Consider the following 23,898-nt stretch of genomic DNA (forward strand, 5'->3'; position numbering starts at 1 on the left):
ACCCAATAAAACCTAGCTCACCCCCACAAAACCTACCCCTTTGGCCCCTAAATAATTAAAATTTCAATATTCTTTTTCCAGTTGTTTTAGGATAGCGCATCTTGGAAATATACGTAAGTAAGAGACAGGATATTACAGAATGAATATTCTGTTAGCAGAGGTGTATGATGATTTTGTAAAAGCCAATTGAGAGAAAAGATAAGCTCAGAAGATATTTTTATAATTACGTTCTTGAATTAAAATAGAAATAAGGCTTAGATGTTTGGTTACTGCAATTATATCAATATGTTTAAGATCTGCCACTTCTTTTGGAATTTCCTTCTTCCTATCTTGTCACATTATCACATGATTTTAATTGATTTTTGTATATATGTAGATATGTATATGAATGTTTTGTGTCAAGAAAAGCAATAGTATAGATCAAGTCCTGACTCTGGGATTGTAGGAAACATTCATACTGTTATTTATCTCTAAACATCAGGGTTTGCAACTTAAAACCAGAAGGTGCTCTTCATCTTACAGTGTTGTAGAATTTTGGAAAAGAAATCCCAATGCTATCAGTTTGCTAAATGATCTGAAAATTGTTATAAAGTTTTTGACCTTGTAGAGGTCAATTGGTCTGTCTGATGCTTTGTTCTGTCTATAAAGATGGTGGACGGGAAGGAATTCAGACTAGATAAAGATTAATTCCTTTCTTGATCTAAAAATCTACCCACAAATTATTTTATTCTCTCTTAGTATTGCTGAGCAGGAAACCCTGACACTTAATAAGAATTTTTAGGTTGGCATTAGACCAGGTAGTTTTGAAAATCACCAGGGTAAGTTCACAGCAAATGGAAATTTCATTGAAGTTCAAGTAATTTGCTTTGAATGATAAATTAGAAAACACACACACACACAAAAAATAATAATAAAAAAATTAAAAAATAAAGCAAGTTGGTGTGCTGATGAACTGTAAGGTTTAATTAAAGAAAAAAATCCTCTCTATAATAATTAATTTAGATCATAATGATGACACAAAAATGGTTATTTTATTTAATCAATTGTTTAAAAATTCCTATAGATCAATTTTTTTATTTCCATGACTTCAAAAATTTAGCTGTCATTCATTCATAGACCTTCCTTTATGTTTCTTATTTAGATTTGCCACACTTATAGTGAAAATAAATCTAGCTATTTTATTCTATATATATATCAGGGTCAGTGAGAATCCTCATTCCAATGCTGATAGAACTGAAACATTGGAATGAAATATTTAAGCACTTTTATCAATGACAATTAGAAAAATTATAAATGATATGATATTTTAAAGCATTTAAAATTATCAAAATCATCTGTATGAGAATTAATAAGGATACTTGTTCTTAAGTCTATTAAGAGATATTGATGAGAGTATCAGAAAAATCTTTCCTTTATAATGTTATTAATTTATACCTTTTATTCATTTCAGCATTTTTTACAGACCTGACGCCTAGCCAAAGTGCTGTGTTAATTGAAGTTAATAGTACATAATCGAGATAAGTATCTGGTTAACTAAAAATAAATGTCAATTTCATTAATTTGATAAATGAAATCTTATAAATATCATATAGCAGGTAACACAATAATAGTGAATTATCAAAACTTGTTCTCTGAAATAATAATAACTGCTATAAGTACAACTTTTTAACAGTTGACTTCAGTTACTATAAAAGGCATAAACATAGAGAAGAAAAAAACATTGTCCTTATTAGAGATGACATAATTTTGTATGTATGAAATTAGGAAAAATCCAGAAATTTATCCTAAAGAAATAATTCAAAAATAAAAATTACATAGATGTGAATTGTGGTAGTTTTCCTGCTATGTGCTCTCAATGCAGCCAAATCATTTTAATTTCATTATTTCTTTCTTTCTTTCTGTCTTGTAGGATTTCACTATGTTGCTCACACTGGCCTTGAACTCACCATCCTCCTGAATACCTGGGACTGCAGGCCTGTGCCACAATGCACGGCTCATTGTTTTTTTATTCTATATTTCCATTATAGTATAAGAGAAAGGTGGAAACACAATTTTCATAAGCTGAACACAGGTATTTAATTACCACCCATATTAAGACACACAAACACCTGAGAGACCCTGTTCATTTCCCTTTCTAGTGACTGTGCTGCCCAATGTTCATGATTATTGTGTTTAGTTTTACCTGTTTCTCATTTTATATAAAGGAAAGCATAGAAAGTGTATTCCTATCTGACTTTTTTTGCTTTATATATTTTTTTGGAGAGAGCCACATACATTGTTGTATATAATTCAGATTCACTATTTTCACAACTGCATTATTTGATGAAAAAAAAATCAGATATTTTTCAATTTCCATTGCAATTTAACCAGCATAGTCTTCATTAAAAAAAATCAAATTTCTATCTTATGTACACACAGGTAGCTTTACTAATGTTTGGGTTAGTCACATTTTTCTGTTATTAAAAGGGGGTTATTATTTTTGAAATTTTGTTTAGTTTTCCTTGAAGTATTGACTCACCAGTTGGAATAATTATCTATTCATATCCCTTGACCATAAAATGGGTCAGGAATTTAGCTCCCTGTTTAAATTGCAGTCTGAAAAAATATCCTTGCCCTCATCTCGAAACAGAAGGTGTGCACTGTGCCGCACAGTTTTCAGATAGTCATAAACTGAGAAAGCAATCTAATACAGATTCTGTGCTGTGTAATTATTAGTTGCTACCTTCTGAGTCAGAGTTCATTAGAGAAAACATTAGGGGGTTGCATGTCTTTTTCTGATTGTATGTGCAGCATCTATGAACTTTAATGGGATTTCCATGCACACAGTCAGAAGAGTTTCACTAGGCAAACTTAAAAATAACCATTTTCTAACTGCAGTGATACACTGCAGGTTTTTCAGTTACATGGAACTCTTGGGGACTAGATTCATTTGGCCTTTGACTTCATTCGGCATATTATACCCACAGGAAGCCTTTATGACATTTTAAGTGTGTTTGCTATCTTGTATTACTGCTTACACAAACACAGAGTTATGCTTGCAAACTCATTTTTTTTTAGGACACAGTATTTTTCAGTTTTAGTCATCAAACTGCTTTTATGAAGTTGGTTGCATAGAGGAAAAACTGGTTTTTATAATTGATGTAAGTCTCCGACTTGATGGAATATTTTTATCAATAAGATGCTTTTTTAAAAAACATTAATTGGAAAATTTACATTAAAAAAAACATAGCTCTTATTCCTTTGGCTTATCTTTCCCTAGGCATCTAAAATCTAGGTCTTTATAGTTGGCAAAGGAGCTGACCATCAACTTTGGGCCTCAAATGTCATCTGAATAGTGGCAAATTGTCTTTCAGTAAGATAGTTGATTGTTGTCCAAGAAAATCATAACTGCTGTGTCTTTTGTCTTGTTCTTCAGCGGTTCCCCGCAGCAAAGAAAAGAGCAATGGACTTGAATCACCTACATAAAAATAGATTGGCATCTTAACTGGCTTATTTGGAGTTTTAAGTAGCCAGAGTCATTTTTTTTCCAGAGTAATAAAACTTATAGTGTCATATGTTTAAATTCTGGATTAAGTTCATAAAAGCATTTTGAAAGTGTAGAAGTATTGAAAGTACATCCATCTTATGCACTGACTCCTGACTAACTAGTCAGTGGTTTCTAAAAAAATTTTAGGGAACATCAGGATTACTTACACAGTTTATTAGAACATAGATTTCTGGTCTCCACCACTAACGTTTCTGATACATTAGACCTGCCTGATAATTTGCATTTCCAACAGGTGCCCATGTGATGCTAATGCCTCTGGTCTGTAGATCTCAATTGGAGAACAATTAACATAGACAAAAGCAGTGGTCCAGATGTAAGACAGAGCCGAACTTCCATTCTAGAAGCACTGTTGGAATGCTTTTTTGACGTAAGTTTATTTAAGAATAATCTTTGGTTGATTTCAATTCCAATGAGTCATTTCATAAGTACAAAAGTTGACTGCTAACACATTCTGCCATACTGCAAGTGTACTTGAACCCAGTGAGAAGCTCTGACTGGCCCCCCCTAATGACTGCAGGTCAACAGTTTTAGTCACTTGTCTTACTCTTAGCCCTTGCTTCTGTCTTCATCCAATGTCCCAATCTTTTTTATCTTCTCACTTTAGTCATTGCTCTGAGTCCTGTTTTTCTAGGTCACCTATTCTCCATATGCAGAATATTTTAAATTGACATGCTGAAACAACTTCTCTGCAGTTTCTCCACTGGGTAGTTACCAAACAGTTATGCCAGTCATTGATGAAACAGTATATCAGTCATCAAAGACCCACACCATCACACACTCATTCTTTTCTGTTTTGTATTGCTCCAATGTCCTGTAATTACTTGGCAACCTGAGTAATAGAGTTTCAGCCAAATTTCTAGAAATTGCTTCACCACAGTGTAAGTCTTTTAAATGCAATTGTTACAAATGAAATTGGGTGGGGGGGCTGTGGGGACCATACAAAGCAGTATCCTAGAAACACTCTTTGATTCAGCACAGATTGGTATACATACTCTGATGCTTCCTGGCCATTGCAAGGACATCTTTATCTTCAGGAAACCAGAGATGTGAGCATCATCTTATTTTGAAGGATCTAATTCAGCTTAAAACTTAAGTAAAGCGGGGACTCTATCTTGCCCTACACAGGTATGCCCACCTTAGCTAAGGTTTAAAACATGGAATCAGGTATGAAGTTCAGTTCCCAACTCTGGATTCAATTTTTAGCTCAGATCATGACTCTAAATTAATAATAACATAATTAGTGCTAAAGGATGACTGCATGCCCAGCCACTTGTTTCAAGTTAGTGAGGCTAAAGCATGCCAGCCCAATGCTGTTCTGTTTTCCCTGACAACTTGTCTGAATTTTCACACATTAAGTTAATTTCAAACTACACTAAACACATTTGGGCTCTCAGAGGGTTGTCTCTAGTTTTAATCTACTTTAATTCATTATGCATTGTTTCTCTTAAAGTCATGCTGCTTTATTTACATTTAACAGAGTTTACCTTTAACTCAGCTCAGGTAATTGTCCCAAGGTGCCCAGCTGCTCTCTCAGCCTGCAATGACCTTGTTTCTCCCACCCATATACTACTCTTTCTCGGTTAATGGATTTCTTTTCTTTTCTTTTCCTTTCTTTTCTTTTCTTTTTTTCTTTTGAGATACAGTTCAGGTTTCTGCTATAATTCTTCTTTCCATCTTTACATTCCTTGGTCCTCAAATGGAAGAATTTATAACTCTTGACCTTGTTTTAGTCAGTTTTCATTCTTCGTTATTGCCTAAAAAGCTGCTTTGCATGCAGAGGTGATAACGCCTGTTAATAAAAAAAAAAATCACTAATTCATTAAGAAGTTACTAAGCATTAATTGTGTCTCGAGCCCTATGGAACCCTCTGACAATACAGAGTGGAAAAAAACCAAAAAACATGGTTCCCAAAGAAATTCTACATCTAAGGGAGGAAAGAGGCATACAAATCAAAAAGTAAAGAACCATAAATGAAACATTTCATAGTAGTGGTATCTCCAGAGTGCTCCAACAACAATTTCAAAAGATGAAACTGTTTTTTTGTTTCAGGAATTAGATACTTAAGAAGTCAAAAAATCACTGGATAGGAAGGGAAAGCAAATATGCAGAATTAATGGCACATCCAAATCACAAAACTGAGAGTTGACATAGCATGTTGGGGAGAAAACAAGAGGTTCATTTGCTGGGGAGTAACATGTAATGAAGAAAGTTAACAGATGAGACTTTGTCTCTAGCAAGGGCCAAATATACATTTGCTTGCTCTTTGTGTCTTATTAAATATATAGTTCTCGGGCTGGGGATGTGGCTCAAGTGGTAGCGCTCTCGCCTGGGATGCGTGTGGCCCGGGTTCCATCCTCAGCACCACATACAAACAAAGATGTTGTATACACCAAAAACTGAAAAATAAATATTGAAATTCTCTCTCTCTCTCTCAAAAAAAAATATAAATATAAATATATAGTTCTCTCTAATGGAATGCAAAGAATAAGAGTTAATGAGTGAAAACAACACCTCTGACAGTCAGGAAAGCATTCTTTATCATTGCTATTAATCCCTCACAAATTACACCTCCTCAAAACAGAGAGAACCCAATCAGGCAAGTTGGGATTTAAGGTAAGAAGCATATCTTTTAGAAATAAGGCATCATTTATCCAGGTCATTCATACCATTGACACTGAAAATCAACTGTTTTTTATGTGATTCTGGGCCCATTACTACAGAAGGTAAAACTCCATTCAATCAGAGCAGACACAGTGACAGACACAGTGACAGAATTATGTTATACAATATTACACATGCAATAGTGTAAGCAAAATCTTGTGCAGAGAATATGCCTAATGTGGCAGCTTATAGCAAAGAAAGATGACTCAGAGCAGGAGCAGTGTGGGAGGGCTTCAAGAGGAAGATAGTGGCTCCAGTAAATTTTCCATGAGGATTGAGTTTGAAGTGAGGGAAGGGAATCTTAGCCAGAGAAATCAGAGCAAAAACAGAGGGTTATAAATGTGTGTAAGTTCAACACTCCAGAAAGTTTGTTTTGATTTTGGCCCTTGCCTGGCCTTTCAGAGCTAACACACTCGTGGAGGAAAAAAAAAAAGTAATGTTTGCTACTAATTTTGCAGCATCTAGAAACTAAGGAAATGAAGAGCACATGAATATCAAACTCAGTAAATGTCATTAACCAAAACCTGAGAGATTAAATAAGCAGCTTCTTTAAAAGAAAATGAGAAAGAAACAGTTGCTGTATTCTTTTAGAGCACTATATTAATTGGTCTCCTTTGTTGGTGCCACAAGATATAAATTATTTAAAATAAATTATGTAGATTTATCTTAATAAGAATAAATGAGCACATCATTGCAACAGAGCAGGAGCTTCTTCCCTAACTGACTGTATCAGCATCGTTAGAGTTCCAGGGCAGCCATCCTTGGGCAACCCTGGTTTAGGGCGTTATTTATTTATGGTCAAGCTTCCAAAAGTGTGGAAGCACTGAGGCAAAATGCTGACGGGTCAGATAGACAGAGCACACAGCAAGCTGACCTTTGCTATTCCTTGGAGTGAGAAATATTTATGAGGCTAAACTTTCTCCTAAAGTGCAAAGCCTAGAGGAGAGCTGTTTCTCAGATCCTGCCACTCAACAGAAAGCATAAAGCATGGAATTTCGAGTCAGAAGATCTGAAATCAAGTTGTTTTATCACTTAGAAGCTGTTTGACTTTGACCAAGGCACTCAGTCTCTCGAAAGCTCTATATCTCCTTTTGAATATGGAAATGATTAATATCTGCTTTATCTATATATTTGCTGTGAGGAGAATAGGAAAAAAATCAAAATTATTTTATATAATGTTTGTAATTTTCCAAGTCATATGATTCTTAATTTTATAACTGAAACTTGTTTACTCTTGGTGGAGTAAACCAAAGATCTTTTCATTTTTTTTCCTGACTACCTGTTGAAATTATCAGCACACAGATCCCATTAGATTTTGCTGTTTTGATTTCATGTTTCCATTTTGGCTCTTCAGCTTTCTTTTAAAGAAAAGCCATTTAAAGTGACAGTTTCTCACTCTTAGGACTTTTGCAATTTCCTCAATTGCATGGCTGCTCACGTGAGACCATCTGGTATTTAATGTAAAATACACACTTCCATGATGTGCTAATTGTCTCAAGAATGCAACCTCACAGTTGTAATTAGTTCTTTTTTGCATAGTTTCTTCCTGCCACGGATAGTATTTTTTTTTCTGAATAAATGATAATATGGGATTGTCTGTGTCAGAGCAATAGCCTACTGTTTCCAAGAGCATGCATCTCAGAGGCCAAGAGAAGGTTTTTCTTCTGTAAGGGGTGGCAATTCTCTTGTCACCCCATCACAACACCCTGTGTGTAATCAACCTTAAGACATACAGATTTTCAGATTGGATTCTGAAAATCTGCTTCTGAGGTGGAAAGCAAAGAAGGTTCCATGTCATGAGTCCATTGTACATCCCCCCAAAAAACAACACAAGATAGATATAAACAAATTATTTAAATATTAATGAGAACCCCCAAACAATACAAGATGATATAAATAAATTATTTAATATTAATGTAGAAGTAATTACTATAAACATGTCTGAATGTTTATTTTAATTTAGTACCTTAGTATAGTACTTATATGCTATTTGTCCTTCTTTAACACTTTAAGCATATTTAATTTATGAGTTGTTATCAGTAAGGAAAAAAAAAGGAGAAGGATCTGGCAATGAGCATTCTAAGTCTTCAGCAATACTTGAAGAGGGGAGGTAAAGATTACCTGGGATCCAGTTTTCCAGGGATAGTGAGAAACTGACCTCTGATATCAGCTTAACTGGGCCAACATGAGATTTTAAAAAAAAGGAACTTAATGAATACATTTTTGGCCTCGTTAATTTCATTTTATATTTTCATTGTAGAATTTTATAAGTTTTGCATATTTGTGTTTTGAACAAGTACTCCTTCTAACAGAACAACCTGAGTTAATTTGAGATAATAAGCCATCATCTATAGGTTAGAATAGGATGTAGGGCTGGGGATGTGGCTCAAGCGGTAGCGCGCTCGCCTGGCATGCGTGCGGCCCGGGTTCAATCCTCAGCACCACATACAAACAAAGATGTTGTGTACGCCAAAAACTGAAAAAATATTGAAATTCTCTCTCTCCTCTCTCTCTCTCTCTCTCTCTCTCTGTCTAAAAAAAAAAAGAATAGAATGTAAGTCTGACTTCTAATATTAAAACCAGTTAAATGGAAGGGATAACTACAAAATTATAGAGATTAAAGTTACTGTTGAAACTGACATGCTGAATGTTTAAACCCAAAACTTGGAAAACAAAGACAAGGGAGTAAAAGGGCAAAGGGAAAAGTAGCCAGTATTTCGACCATTGCCCTCTAGGGTTAGCTTGGACCCAGATGCTGAGAGCCATAGCCAAGTAGGAATGACGCATGGCATTTTTGGGTTGAAAGGTGACCCTGCTCAGGGATTAGGGTGGCTCCGGGTTTAGGGTGGATCCTGCTGGATCCTGCTGCCTCAGGCGCTCGCTCCTTGAGTTCCCGTTGAGTTCTTGCAGGGTTCTGAGAGAATTGGTACACAGAGCCCGGTGGAGGGTGTGTATTTTTCCCAGAACATGCGTGTAGAGTGTCGTTGAGAGTTTGGGAATAAAGAGTTGCTGTTGGAATCTACAAGTTTTTGTGGTGGCTTGGATATTTTGTGCCCAGACAGACTGTGGCATTTGGCGGCCCTTACGGGGAACGTCTGAAGCTTGGAGGTAAGTGAAATTGCTCGCCCCTGAGGGAAGGCGAGAGAATGGGTGACCATTTCAAAAAACAATGTGTTCTTGTTTTGATTTATTTTGTTTTTGTTTCAAGCTGCCTATCCCTAGAACTTTCTCAGGCAAACTGGGAAAAATGGTTGGCTCGAGATTTGAAGTTTGTCGGCCCTAATGAAGAGAAAATTGATACAACGATTTTTTATTCCGTTTTTGTTTCATTCAGTTTTGGTTTTGTTTTGTGTTATCTTATTGGGTTGCGTTATCTTTATAGTAGATTAGAAATTAGTAAAAAACAAACTGAAAGAGTGTTAAGTAAATTGTTAGAGGTCCAGACTATGGTAGAAAACATGTTAGATCAAGCAAAAGAGAAGGTCTCTCCAGCTAGTCAGATAGAGGAAGAAAATTTAAAGGAAAAAAGCTTATAGGAGAAACAGCTATCAGGGGGGAGGCTACAACAGGAGGCTGCTACTAACTCTGTTGTATCACCAGAGGGCGTAATTCAACCAACAGCTCCACCTATGGAGACAGCTGAGTGGCCCTCAACCCCCGTAGTTGATAGATGGGATCCTGAGACAGGACCTCAAAGATTACCATGCCCTGTACTTGAGCAGGCAGGAGGGCAACGAATTCACTGTGCTTTAGATTTCAAAACAGTGAAGCAATTAAAGGAGGCTGTAACAACCTATGGTCCACAAGCACCCTTCACTGTAAGCATGGTTGAATCCATTACCAACTTGGACATGATGCCAGCAGATTGGGCTAACATGTGTAAATCTGTGCTAAATGGAGGACAATATTTGTTATGGAAGGTTGCCAATGAGGAATTTTGCACAGAGACAGGTAGGCGAAATGCAGCAGTCGGTTACCCTCAAAGAAATCTAGATACGTTTTTAGGACAAGGACCTTATGAGGGTCAACAGCAAAAGATTGAATATGATCCTGCTATATATGCACAAATTGCTGCAGACACAGTTAGGGCATAGAAGACTTTACAAGGACATGGAGATTTACAAGGCCAGTTATCTAAGGTAATACAGAGAGCTAATGAACCTTACGCTGAATTTGTAGATAGGCTTATTCAAACAGCTGCCAGAATTTTGGGGGATACAGAACAAGCAATGCCATTAATAAAACAACTGGCTTATGACCAAGCAAATCGTTACTGCAGAGAGGTCATTAGACCATGGAGACATGAAGATTTAAACACATATATTAAATTATGTAGTGACATTAATGAACAAGGGCAAGTCTTGGCAGCTGCAGTACAACAGGCTTTAGATGCCAGGCCAAAAACATGCTACAATTGTGAACAAACAGGACATTTTAAAAGGAATTGCCCCATAGGAGGAGGTTTTAACAAAAGTAGGTATCAAAGGAATAGAATACCGGGTATTTGCCCACGATACCATAGAGGGAGACATTGGGCTAATGAATGCCGTTCTCAAACCACCATAGAGGGTACTCCCTTATCAAAAAACGGACAAGGACCAGGTATTTACCCACGATATCCTGGAGAAAGACATCAGACTCCATTGCCAAAAAACGGACTGGGGGGCCCAATGCTCCGGGGCCCACAACCACAAATATACAGGGCAGTGGAGGAACCCAGCAACACCATCAGGGTAGTGCCCAGGACACATTTTCCATTAAATCCCTCATCAGACAAACCAGAGGGAGCACAGGGTTGGACATCTGCGCCTCTGCCAGAGCAGTACTAACTCCAGAGATGGGAGTTCAAATCATTCCCACAGGAGTAAAAGGGCCTCTTCCCCAAGGAACAGTAGGCTTATTATTGGGACGCAGTTCTTCTACACTAAAAGGACTTATGATAAGTCCTGGTGTAATTGATCCCGATTATGTAGGTGAAATAAAAATTATAGCTAGTTCTCCAAGAGGTATATCAGTAATTTCACCAGGAGATAGAATAGCACAGTTATTAATAATACCCAGCAGGGATGATAAATTTTCCAGTCGTAGTGTAGAAAGAAGTTCCAGGGGATTAGGCTCCACAGGTGTAGATTGGGATATGCTGTCTTTAAATTTAGATTCTCGCCCAATGCTAAAACTAAATATTCAAGGACATGAATTTAATGGGCTACTGGACACAGGTGCTGACCTTAGCATCATATCTTGTCAAGAATGGCCAAAACATTGGCCATTACAACAAGCCACTCAAACGCTTCGAGGCCTAGGAGTGGCAACTAATCCCCATAGAAGTGCAATGGTATTAGATTGGAAGGATCCTGAAGGATGTGAAGGAACTATACAGCCATATGTATTGGATCATCTCCCTATAAATTTATGGGGATGAGATGTCCTAGATCAATTAGGTTTGACGTTAACAAATAACATCAATCCTAATGCGCCCACTACTAGGGCTAGACAAGGTTTTAGGAAAAAAAAAGATTAGGGGAAGAACAAGGTATAGCAGCACCAATTCAAATAAATCAAGGAATAAATAGACATGGATTGGGTTTTAAGAAGGGGCCACTGAGACAATCAAAATTACTTGGAAATCAAAAGACCAGTATGGGTTCCTCAGTGGCCCCTGACTAAAGAAAAGATACAAGTAGCCCATGGCCTGATCAAACAACAATTAGCGGAAGGACATATACAACCTTCCGTATCTCCCCATAATACTCCCATTTTTGTCATCAAAAAGAAATCTGGTAAATGGAGATTATTGCAAGATTTAAGAGCCATTAATAATGAGATGGTTATTATGGGACCTGCTCAATCAGGGATTCCTCAATTGTCTGCTTTGCCAAAAACCTGGCATGTTTTAGCTATAGATATTAAAGATTGTTTTTTTTTTTTCAATTCCAATTCATCCTGAGGATAGTTCATGTTTTGCATTTACTATCCCTGCACTGAATCATGAAGGTCCTGATCAGAGATATGAATGGAAAGTACTCCCTCAAGGGATGGCTAACAGCCCAACTATGTGTCAAATTTATGTTAACAAAGCAACCCAGGCACTTAGAAATGAAAATCCTGAACTACAAATATTTCACTATATGGATGATGTATTATTAGCACATAAAGGTAAAAACACATTGCTGGAATGTTATGCCACACTTACAAACTTATTAAAAATTATAATCTAGAGATAGCAATAGATAAAGTACAATTAAATTTTCCAATTAATTATTTAGGAGTTCTATTATTGTCAACCATGGTCCGTCCACCAAAAATTCAAATACGAATAGATCAACTCAAATCACTTAACGACTTTCAAAAGTTATTGGGAGACATAAATTGGATAAGGCCTTATCTAGGCATACCAACAGGAAAATTGGGACCTTTATTTGATATCCTAAAAGGTCCATCTGATCCAAATTCACCCCGCATGTTAACTCCTGAAGCAAGAAAGGCATTAAAAATTATTGAAACATATATGGAAAATATACATTTGGATAGAATTGATATAAGTTTGCCTTTATTATTTATTGTACTGCCAACAAAAAATATTCCTACAGGAGTATTTTGGCAAGAAGGTCCATTATTGTGGATACATTTATCTTATTCTCCTAACACTATTCTTACTAGGTATCCTGAGGCTGTAGGACAATTAATACTCAAAGGAATAAAAGCAGCAAAGGGAGTGTTTGGAATTTCTCCCAATAAAATTATTACTCCATATACTATGGATCAAATTGATGAGTTAGCTAATGAGTTAAATACTTGGGCAATAATCATGTGTAAATCTAATGTTTCATTTGACAATCACTTACCATCTAATCCTTTGTTGTCTTTTTGGTCTTCGCATCCTGTAGTTTTTTCAAAAATGACAAGAAAATCCCCTATCATAAATGCTCCAAATGTATTCACTGATGGGTCAAATAATGGTTACAGCAGCAGTAGTTACCCCTGATCAAACTTTTACATTTTTAGTACCCAAACAATCAGCTCAAAAGGTAGAGCTTAATGCAGTTTTACAAGCTTTTGTGATGTTTAAAGATTCTGTATTTAATTTATTTTCCGATAGTCAGTATATAGTTAATGCTATAGTATCCCTTGAAGATGCTGGTAGGATTTCTCCTTCCTCTACTGTTTTCTCTTTGTTTTCCACTATACAAAGTCTAACTGGGACAGAAAAGATCCATTCTTTATAGGACATATCAGGGCACATACAGGATTGCCTGGAGCCCTTAGTTTGGGCAATGATTTAGCAGATAAAACTATACATGACATACATATTTTCTCTACACTAGAAGAAGCTACAAATTTTCATAAAAGTTTCCATGTCAATGCTAATACTTTACAAAAGCATTTTAAAATAACTAAGGAACAAGCCAGACACATAATAAAACAATGTCAAAATTGTTTGACCGTTTTACCACAAGTTAATCTTGGAGTCAATCCTAGAGGATTGATACCTAACCATATTTGGCAGATGGATGTCACACACTTGCCAGAATTTGGAAAATTAAAATATTTGCATGTTACAGTTGATACTTCTTCCGGATTTTTGATGGGCTCCCTTCATGCCGGAGAAAAACCTAAAGATATTATAGCTCATTGCTTACAAAATTTTGCCACTGTGGGCGTTCCAAAACAGTTAAAAACAGATAATGGTCCTGGCTATACCTCTAACTGTTTTAAACAATTTTGCTCATCATTTGGCATTACTCACATAACAGGAATTCCATATAATCCACAGGGACATGACAGAACTGTTCTAAGTGTCCTGCAACTCCAGGTGTTACTTGACCTCCCAATCAAGGGGATTATGAAGACCTTAGAGAACAGGAAGCCAACCAGTGCACATTCATTGAGGAGGGAAATGTCCCTGATGCTTCCATTGGAAGCCACAAGTGGTCATCAAGATGATGACCTATTCTGGAAGATGGCACAAATAGTAGAGGAAGACCAAAAGAGCCAAGAGGCTTCCCACAAGCTCTCCTAGTGACCCTAAGGAGAGACTCTGCTAAAATGACATTTGCCCTAAGTTAATTTTTTTGATCTGAAAAAAAAAATCCAGATCCTGTGATGTGTAGGCAAATATAACTATTAATGCTTACTTATGTAACCTCACTTGGATGTTTCCACTGTTAGGATCTCTGGTAATATTTCTGCTCCTCCTGTTCAATTCAGGTCTTTTTAATCTAAGAAAGTTTGTGTCTTCCAGATAGCAAAATTCCATATCAAAAGGTTCACAACACAAGAATATCAACCTATCCCTGCAACTGAGACCAGTGTCTATCTCCTTTATAAAGTCAGGATGAGACTTTTGATACTTCACTAGGCAGAGTCATATCCCCTTGCCAGAATAAAGCAGCCATAGAAAACATATCTTCACTGGTCACCAGCCCTTAAAATTAAAGGATCAAAGTGGGCAGGGGGGATTTAGGATAAAGAGAAAGAGACACTGAATCTTAAAGGAAATACTCACAAGCCTTTGAGATGTAGAAAGCATACTTAAATAATATTCCCTTGGCCCATGACCTTGTAAAGTGAAGGATATACACAAGTGCAGAGAAAACTGGAACAAAATTGTGCAGCTCCATCCTGGGTCCATCTCCAGTGCTGCCCTTGATATACCTCGTTTATAAATATTGGATCTTCAGCAGAAATTAGGTCTGCTTCTCATTCTCTATATAGCCTGCATTCTCCCTTGAACATGTGTCTACCTTCCAAAATAAACCTATGTCTATGTCTTAAAAAAATGAAAAGAAAAAGAAACTTGAACACAACATTTCAGTATCTTAAATAAATAGCACTGAAATTGTTGACAAATTTCAAGAAAATAAGAAATTGTGAAATAGATCCATGGCATTGAAAATGAAGGCAATTGAATGCATTAAAGATAAATTAGGGAAATCAAATCAACACAAATTAATAAATATTTAGATAGGGGACAAAAAAGGAAGAGTAAATAATGAAAGATGATTTCTAGGCTTTGGGTTTGGATCACCAGATGTTGCCAATAATTCATATGAGAAACATGGTAGAAAATGAGGTTTAAAAAAGATATGAGAGGTTGATAATTGCAACATTCTGAAAAGTACAGGCTTTTGGAGTAGTCAGAAATATCCAATAGGAAGCTAAAGTATGTGTATAGAGCTCAGAGAACTATCAGTGCTATATTTTCAGACTTAGGAGACCTTTAAACATTGATCCTAACCAAAACTGTTAAGTTGAAGAAAAAGAATAGGAACTTAAAAGAACAGAAAGTATTTCTAAGGGAAACCAAGAGTCAGCAGAGAAAGAGAATGTAGGGACAGAGACTTAGAGGGAAGAGTCGAGAAAGAAACTGGGAAAAAAGCTGTGCCATTGAACTCAAAGAACAAAGGACAGTTTAGGAGAGAAAAATTGATCATTACTATCATCAAGCGTTCATTAATGCATTGAAAACATTAGTTTCAGCACCATGGTTGCCACAGAATGATTGGCACTGTAATGATCATGGAAGAGTTCACTAAAAGTACAAAGTGTAGGTTTGTCTGGCAAAAGGAGGAGAGAAAGGACAGTGGCTACACAGGGATGCAGGATGCAGATTCAAAGGTTATCGTTTTTTCTGCATTTGAAAGAACAATTTTGAGGTTTGTTATAGTCAGAGGAAAAACCAGTTAATGGAGAAAGGTTTGTAGGTAAACAAGAAGTAGGAAGTTGTAGGTGGGAAAAGTCCTATGGTGTCAAGAGAGATTGTTATTCAGGGAAATGCTGTCTAAAGTTCATCTCTAATGTAAAGAGAGGCACTGCTTCCTTGGGGAAGGGTGTAAAGAAGGTAAAGTTCCGTGCAGGTAAGTTCAGAGAAATTGTATAGAAGCTGAAGCAGTCCAAGTATGTCTATTCATTTCTAGGCATATTTATTTACCTTGAAAACTTTTAATTTTTATTTATTTTTTAATGCTTGGCAATACATGTACACAAATTGGCTTCAGGTGAAAAAATTTTGTACAAACTATGGTTAATTATGTAAAAAAGATAAATAAATAAAAATAAAGAATTGCTACACTGCTCATAGTATCTGACTACTCTATCTAAAGTATTTCCTGTCCCTGCGTCTGTGACTCTGGGCCTGAATTAAGCAATTCGCAAAACTACAAATTATCTTCTTCTTTCTCCCTAGGTCTTTATGGATTTGCTTTCCTTAATTTAAAAAAATATGGAATAAAAAATATAATAGTTTTTTAGTTAGAAGACCTCTCTAACACATTAAAATGCTATTGGCAGAAAACATTCTAGAGATAAATCTTAACATTTTCAAGAGGAGTAGAGATGCATTTGTTTTCATATCAAGAAGAATGGCCCTTCAGAGAGGTCTATTGATTTCACAGAGATTTCAAAAAGAATAATGAATGACTAAAAATAGCAGCAGGGGTGAGAGATGATACTGCTGTAACTCCTTAGTAAACACAAGAAACTAAATTAGGCAATTAAGGCCAAATGAATCTCATTCTTGCATTTCTGCAAAAGAAATGCTCTCTGCAATACTATTCAGGGCAAAGATTGCACCTTGGTCATTTCTAACCCCTAACCTGCCACAGAATCTAGCATAAGAATAGAAAAAGGAAAGTATAGAAAACCAGGTAGTGGGCCAGGTGTCATGGTGCACACTTATAATCCCAATGGCTTGAGAAGCTGAGGCAGGAGGATCTCAAGTTCAAACCCAGTCTCAGCAATGGCGAGGTGCTAAGCAACTCAGTGAGACCGTGTCTCTAAATAAAATACAAAATAGAGCTGGGGATGTGGCTCAGTGGTCAAGTGCCCCCGAGTTCAGTCCCAGTACCAAAAAAGAAAAAAAGAAAGAAAGAAAGATGATGAAGAAATAGTTTGCATTGAAGATGTCAGAATATAGAAAATGAGTGGTGTGACAGAAAATAAACACCACAAAAAAAGGTTGACTGGTATGATATGAAAGCAAGAAATCTTGCTTCAATAAATGTAAAGTGTCCCTAGAGAAGATTACTGCTGGTCCTACTATCTCTGGAAGTTAGATAGACAGTTATTTGAGAAACCAAAATGAAGACGCTGAAAAATTATGTGAGCAAAGCACTTCCCAGAATAGTGGAGTGTAGAAAACATGCCATAGGAGTAAGAGTGGGAGTTGAAGCAATTGTGGAGTCAGAAGAAGAGAAGACGGATTCTTGTGTGATAATATATGGAAGATTAAACTTCTCCTTTTCATTTCAGAGGGGTAGAACAGAATATTTATTTTATTGTTTTCCAGTTTTAGAAATCGTCACTACAGATGGTTGAGTAAATTATACTACCAAGTTTATGGTACTGTTTTTATCATTGGTCTTTACAATGATTTACCTCTTTGTTTATGGTCTGTAATTCCCTTATTTGACCCATTCTTACTCTATCCCATTGGCAATCATGTTTCATACCAATCTTTTTTCTTTGTTTTCATTCTTAAAAGTGTTTTAAATACCATTATATGCTATACAACTGTGTACTTGATTTTTGTCAAGCTTTTTGATGTTAATGTGCATTTGTTATATTACATTTACATCTAATCCCTTTTAACTGCTGTGGATATTAACTATGACTTCTCTATCTAGTCTTTGAATTAATGGCAACAGGATTACCTCAGATCTCCACCCTGTGCTCTTCACACCATCTGTACTAAAAAGCCATGAAAAAGATTTCTGTGTATGTTCCTTTATGAACCTGTTGAGAATTTATATGTATTACAGGGCTATCCAGAAAAACAGAACCAATAGATTACGTCCATGATGTAGATGTAAGAGGGAATTTTGCCAGGCCCTCTGATGCCCTCCTGTAATCCCAGAAGTTTGGGAGGGAGGCTGAGGCAGGAGAATTGTGAGTTCAGAGCTGACCTCAGAAATAATGAGGTGCTAAGCAATTCAGTGAGACCCAGTCTCTAAATACAAAATGCAAAATCAGGCTGGGGATATGGTTTACTGGTTGAGTTCCTGAGTTCAATCCCTGAGTAATTCCCCCCACCCCCTGCAAAAATAAAAAAAAAAAAGGGAATTCATTAGGGGAATTGACTCATGCACCTATGGAAGCTAAAAAGTTCCACAATAAGCTAGAGAACCAGGTGTCAGTAGCATGGTTCAATTCAGGTTGGAAACTTCAGAATCAGGGAAACGGATTGTGTAACTCTTAGTCTGAGGCCAAAGGCCTGAGAACCAGCAAGACCATTAGTGAGTGCATTAGCCTATGTCCTCGAATCCAAATTCCAGATAACTTGGAGTTCTGATGTCCAAGGCTAGGAGAAGAAAGGGGTACCAGCTCTGAGAGAGAAAGAGGAGTGGGAAATTCACGTTCCCTGTGTCTTTTTGTGCTGTCCTTATCCTCAGTCAATAGGATAGTGCCCGCCTACACTGAGTCAGGGCAGATCTTTCTTACTCGGTTCACTGAATCGAATGCCAAAGTCTTCAGGAAAAGCACCTTCACTACATATCAATAAACCATGCTTTGCCAGTTATCCGAGTACCCCTTAATCCAGTCATCTTTACGCTTGAAATGAATCAGCACAGGATGTGTTTAAAAAAAAAAAAGAAACATAATCACTCTGTCAAGGATTATTATGCTCATGCTCAGTCTGCCTAAGTAGTTCAGCTCTATTCGCCAGAACCCTGCTTCAGTCTCTAATCCACCAACAGAGAATGGAGACAACTACTATTACTATTATCCAGCACTCTACTATTAATCAGTCTAATAGGGGTAAAATGATCCTATTGTAGTTTAAATTTGCATTTATATGGTTGATATTGATTTTGAGGGTCTCTTCTCATGCTTGTTAGTTTTTGTTTCTTTCACCTGTAATCAGACAATTTATATCTTTTTAAATGTCTCCATACATTTGCGTTGGTCGTCCTGCTTCCATACAGAATTTCCTAGTAACATTTGAACATCAAAAATGGTTTCTCTTATATTATTAGTTATCTACTGTTCCAGGTGTCCTTAGTTGGATTAGGAATCTTTATTTATTTATTTATTTATTTATTTATTTATTTATTAGAGAGAAGAGAGAGGAGAGAGAGAGAGATTTTTTTTAATATTTATTTTTCAGTGGACACAACATCTTTATGTGGTGCTGAGGATCGAACCCAGCGCCCCGCGCGTGCCAGGCGAGTGCGTTACCGCTTGAGCCACATCCCCAGCCCCAAATCCTTATTTTTTAGATAATCAATGTCATCAGGTTTCTACATAGCTGATTATTTTGAAATTCTAAGAAGTTCTTTCCAGTCATCACTTCCCAAAATAACCCCCTAAATTTTCTTTCCATTTGTAGAACTTGCAGTAGAAGAATGTGTGGCGTAACATGCATACGTTTTCTGCGCATTAGAACTAACCTTAGAGAAAAAAAAATAAAAAAAACCAAAAAGATTTACCATGGAGTATAGAAAAAAACCCCATTACAGAGGAGGCTGAGGTTGCTGTCATTAGCAAGTAAGTTTGAACGGATGGTATCAGTGAGTCTTAAAGAGAGAGGTCAAGAACAGTCACTAAGAACTAACTTTAAGGGCAAAGGAAAAAAAAAGTAGAAGCAGACAAATCTCCATCATTATGGGAATAGAAAACCAAATTCCAGTTTATTCAGACCTACAATATTACCTGCATAGAAATTAGGAGAATGCAGCACACAATATATCCAACCATGAATAAATCTCAAATACAGTATGAAATAACATAAAATTGCCTACATTAAAACACAGTATAAACCACTGAAATGTATAAATCACATTGTTTCGAATTTTGTTTTAGAAATAAACTGCTGGAAAAGTTTCCACAAATAATGGTGGAAGGGATTTTTTAAAAGAATTGGGAAGACAGTTTCATCTATTAACATCTTATTAAAAAGAGATATTTGAAACAAATAAGACAAAATATTAATAAATAGTAAATTTGAGGGAGGAACCACACATGTGTCTTTTGTATACCTTTACATTTTTCTACGTTTAAATTATTTCAAAATTAAAAAAAAACTTCAAAAACGAAGATTGAAATCATAAGCAATTCATGAAAACACTGTGTTTTAGAAAATGATAGTTATTGAAATGCAACAGCACATGTTTAATAGACCCAGCTGTTTAGCTTAATTCAGCTGCTTGACTCTGAAATGAGTCTCTGTGTTCCAATACTATGGAAGATACAGCGAAGCACAGGTTGATGATACAAAGGATGATATATTCAGTTAGTCTGAATTATACTTTTGGGGCATATATGAAGGTTAGGTACATTAATTAGAAAGTTAAAAAAACCTCAATTAAAAGAAGCTCTTCTTCAAAAATATGCAGAAAGACCTATAACACATCTCAAGTGGCGTCCTGAGTTTCACATTAGGAAGCAATTAGACATATAATTGAATGCTGGAGAAACAGATGAGTTATCCAAAATGGTGAAAAGAAATCAAATGAGTGTCAGTTCTCAAAAGCTATGGACTGAGAATGCTAGAAACATAGCTCTGCCTCCTCTAATTCCATGAATCCCATTTACTTTATTTATTGTCAAACACCCAAGACCTTTAGGACCAAAATTTTCAAAAGTATCTGAAGCAGTTTTCCATAGATTTCTTTCCTCCCAAACCATTCTACTATGTGTTTTGAACCCATCATCTATAATCAGCAACTGATCTGGAATTCTTTAAACCTTCCCTCCATGTCACAATATCCATGTAGTTCCTTGAGAAGAGATTGTTTATTCTCTTAACCTATATGTGCCTCAAGGTCTGGAAGAGAACCAATATTCTTTTCCTTCTCCTGCTTCCAAACCCTTAGCCCAGGCCATCAGACTTCCCATCTGCTACTCTCCGAGGTCACTTTCACCTTCTGACTCTGTGGTTACTCGTCTTCATTGACAGATTGTTTTAGTTCCGGATTTATTATCTCCTTTTGTACTACTATAGGTGATTTCCAAATTTCAGTACTTATTTCTCTCCAGTCCTAACTTCTTCATCACCCAAAATAGATTTTTTACACCCACATCTGCCATCTAGTCCTTAAAACTTAGGGATCACTCATGACTTCACCACTTGGAGAAAAATCTCAGTTTAATACTTTCTATTCTATGACCACACCTCCTGGCCTTCATGCTCATTTGTCTAACATTTCTTCAACTTCTAAAAATCCCATTGAGCCCTGTAGTCCATTGATCCTATCGTTTCCTCACGACTGCTCACCCTTGTTAAATCCCCTCTGTCTTTTCTTAGATTCTGTGAAAAAGAGTTACATATGTGGGCTGTGGTTGTGACTCAGTGGTGGTGCTCTCACCTAGCATGTTCAAGGCACTGATTTCGATCCTCAGCATCACATAAAATAAATAAATAAATAGATAAGTAAATTAATAAAATAAAGCTATTGTGGAAAAATAGAATTAAATATTCTGCTTTGACAATATTTCTGGTTCTCTTACTTTTTTCACTTTGTGTTACCCTAGCCTGAAAAAAAAAAAAAAAACTTCAACTATAGTTAAATTTAACTATCACTTCTTGAAAAAATGGATACTGATGAATGAAAAGCACAAAACCAAGCTGACTGGTCTCACTAAAAATTCTTGATGACGTGTCTCAGATGAGTCCTCAACGCTGCCTGATAATTCATAATACAGCTCTACTTCCCCAAACTATTTTTCTCCTAATTCCTCAAATAACTATTTTATAGCCTTTAGTGTGTCTTTGAAATTCCTACAGGATGCCCTCCCTCCAACCAACAGTCCATTTTGACTTTGTTGCATACTTCAAGGGGTCATGGGGAAGATAGAGAAGTCGATAATGAGGGCTTTCCCTTATCCGACCATCACCAGCATACAGCCATCCCCTCTGCCATGAGAATGAAGTGTCCCTGCCCTACTAAGGGGCCACATATCCTTATTCCCCTAAATCTATTACCACCACCTAACAATAATCCATGATCACCTCCTGTCACAGCTTCCCAACAACTTTCTTCCTGTTTTTCCAGGGTCTTCTATCTCTTGGCCCTCTGTCACTTATCAGGGATCTTTTAAAAACACCTCATCACACCTGCTTAAAATTATACAATGACTTCCGAACACAATAAGTGTACCATCCAAAATCTTTCTTTTGGTTTTAAAAAGAAGAGTCCTTGATTACCTGTCCTGCTTCTGCATCTGTCATTGTCCTCACTCTGTCCAGCCATGCATTCTGGGGTGATCAGCCCTTATTGTTACTACTCAAAATGCTCGTTGCTTCATGTTCAGAAAGAAGGACCCTCCTTGTCCTTCAGATGCTGGGCTGGAAAATCTTCACTGACTACCTCCATTATAAAGTAACCTGACTCTAATTTTCTATCACTGAACCCCTTTTAAATCTCTTAGTGGAAATACCAGTATCTGAAATCTGGAGGAATACGACAAGGGAAGGAGATCCACAGCAGATGGCTACATGGGGCAGAGCTGTTGACAAGTCACAGCCCTCTTGAAATAGGAGTTCTTGGCTGGGTTGTTCTCACAGCAAAGCTGAATAATAACCTATCATGTTAGGGTCACTCTTAACAAAAACCCCAGGAATGACTTTCCTTCTGAAACTCAGCAAGGACAAAACGACAGAGGAGAGAACAGTCGTGCCAACTTTAAAGGAAAGGTGGTTTCCCGGATGGTGATGACTGTGCACATCCTATGCTCTGTCATTATGCCATGGCAGTGGGACTGGAATGAGAAGCAATCGAGTGAGAATCATGAAACACAATGAAAAGGTGAAATGAGCCTGAGTGCCAAGAGCCTTAAAAGTAATTTGCTGTCAACGTACCTTATATACAATCAGAGATATGATAAATTGTGGTATAAAGGTGTATTAAGAATTGTAATGCAATAATAATAATAATAATAAGAGAAAAAAATAAATATGTAAATGCAAGGACTAAAAAAAATACAAAAAAAGAGCATTTGCATTTAAAGTTACATATAAGGTCATTTCATTTTATGGTTAACATATGCCTGTGTATTATTAAGGAATAAAAATAATATAATCATAATTAATAAATATTTATTTAATAAAAAAAGTAATTTGCTGGAGGTAAATGAAGTAGCTTGAATCTTGGAGCTACTTTGAGCAGGTACTAGAAAGCCTACTCTGGAGGAAGGTTGGTGGCCCCAGTAAATAGTGAAGAGACTGCAAGGAAGTAAATTGGAATGAACTTTTTGAGATGTGTTGAGGACGGGAAGAAGATAACAAAAAAATTGGTTATTTCTAAAGGAAACATCTAAAACTGGATATATTTTTAAAAGCTTTCTTTTTGTTTTAATCCATGCTTCAAAGACTATAATATTCTCCTAGTTCTTAGATTATTAATGACACCAAAGTAGGAGAAAAAAAAGAAATGTACCATAAAGGACGTGTAAAGGAAAGACAAATCACACTCAGTTTCTTGTAGGCACAATCTGATTCCCTGCCCAACCCCCTTTTATCTTTTACTGAACAAAAGCGATATGGCATTGTTTCAGAATGGTAATACATGAAATAGAAAAATTAGTTGGGTGCGGTGGCCCATGCCTGTAATCCCAGTGGCTCGGGAGGCTGAGGCAGGAGGATCATGAGTTCAAAGCCATCCTCAGCAATGGCAAGATGCTAAGCAATTCAGTGAGACCCTGTCTCTAAATAAAATATGAAATGGGCTCTCAGTGGTTCAATGTCCTTGAGT

General features: G+C 36.5%; 1 long non-coding RNA gene across 1 annotated transcript; it reads left to right on the top strand.

Annotated features, from left to right (window-relative positions):
- Positions 1–1,476: 1,476 nt before the first annotated feature.
- Positions 1,477–23,147, top strand: LOC124101701 (uncharacterized). The gene is made up of 3 exons (XR_006854693.2): positions 1,477–2,071; positions 3,780–3,914; positions 22,577–23,147. It is a non-coding gene; the product is annotated as an uncharacterized LOC124101701 (long non-coding RNA).
- Positions 23,148–23,898: the final 751 nt, after the last annotated feature.

The sequence above is a fragment of the Marmota monax genome, unplaced genomic scaffold (assembly GCF_021218885.2).
Source record: "Marmota monax isolate L192 unplaced genomic scaffold, Marmota_monax_Labrador192_F-V1.1 WCK01_AAM20220418_F8-fsc00052, whole genome shotgun sequence".
In the NCBI taxonomy this organism is placed as follows: Eukaryota; Metazoa; Chordata; class Mammalia; order Rodentia; family Sciuridae; genus Marmota; species Marmota monax.